Below are 1,065 nucleotides of genomic sequence, written 5' to 3' on the forward strand. Positions count from 1 at the left end.
GGAGTTTGACTTCTTCTTTCTCAAGTATTATCAGAGGATTATTCCGTCCGATCCCACAGAGGACTGTAAGGAAGATGAATTTGTGCCTGTCATAGGCTACCAGTTCTCCAGGTGTGCATTTTTCCTCATAAAGGCAGTTTATTTTCAGCAGGGGAACTAGTAGGCTACACTCTTAGAAAAAAAGGGTTCCAAAAGGGTTCTTTTGGCTGTCCCCATAGGGAGAACCCTTTTAGGTCTCTGAGATAGCACCTTTTTTTTCTAAGGTGTATAGATGTTAAAAGCTCCTAAGTCTCCATTGGCTGTAGTATTCACACAATGTTTTGACAACACATTTACACACACACATTTTAAGGTGACTAAATTATTGCACAGATAATGTACTGTATGCCTACACATCACCTCTTCTTATGAATGCTGATTTGCAAACAATGAATGTGCTGCATGAATAATGTATGGGTGACTATTCATACTGAATTAAAGGACTAGGCTATTATGCATTCCAGAATATGTGTGGTTCATGGTTGTATAAGACTCTACAAAGATCTACCTATAGTAGAAGATTTTCCTTGTGCTTCTATAACAAACCATGTTAAATAGTGTTTTGCTTTTCATGCCACTTCTCGGCTGTGGCATCTTGCCACCTGTGTGTTGAGCTCTGATGTCACCCCTCTGTGCCCTCTCCAGTTTGCTGGAGTGATCTGGCAGAGCCTTTGATGTTCCACTACCTTGCAGCACAGGGCTGTCTGTGGTGAGGGCTATTTATGAGCCGGCTATGGACAACAGTCGACTCTTTGACCTGGTTAGTTGATAGGGCCAAGGATGCCCTAGGGGTGGTGCTTCGGGTCTCCTAATTAGCGCTCCAGCAACCAGGATTTCCTTAGGGTTTTGAAACCACTCTGTTTCAGGGTTGCACATGTAGAGAGAGAAGGTGTGACTCTGTGCTGTATTGACAGCTGTAGGTTTAAGAACAGCCCCTGTGATCAGAAAGAGAGTGCTTCAGCAAACAGAGGATGTACGCTACATAGAGCAAAGGTAATGTTTTCTGATGGTTGTCATAAGGTTCTG

General features: G+C 43.1%; 1 pseudogene; it reads left to right on the forward strand.

Moving 5' to 3' along the window:
- The window catches only part of LOC123491572, a 48,753-nt pseudogene extending 48,056 nt beyond the window's left edge, over positions 1 to 697 (forward strand).
- The last annotated feature ends 368 nt before the right edge of the window (positions 698 to 1,065 follow it).

The sequence above is a fragment of the Coregonus clupeaformis genome, chromosome 9 (assembly GCF_020615455.1).
Source record: "Coregonus clupeaformis isolate EN_2021a chromosome 9, ASM2061545v1, whole genome shotgun sequence".
NCBI lineage: Eukaryota > Metazoa > Chordata > Actinopteri > Salmoniformes > Salmonidae > Coregonus > Coregonus clupeaformis.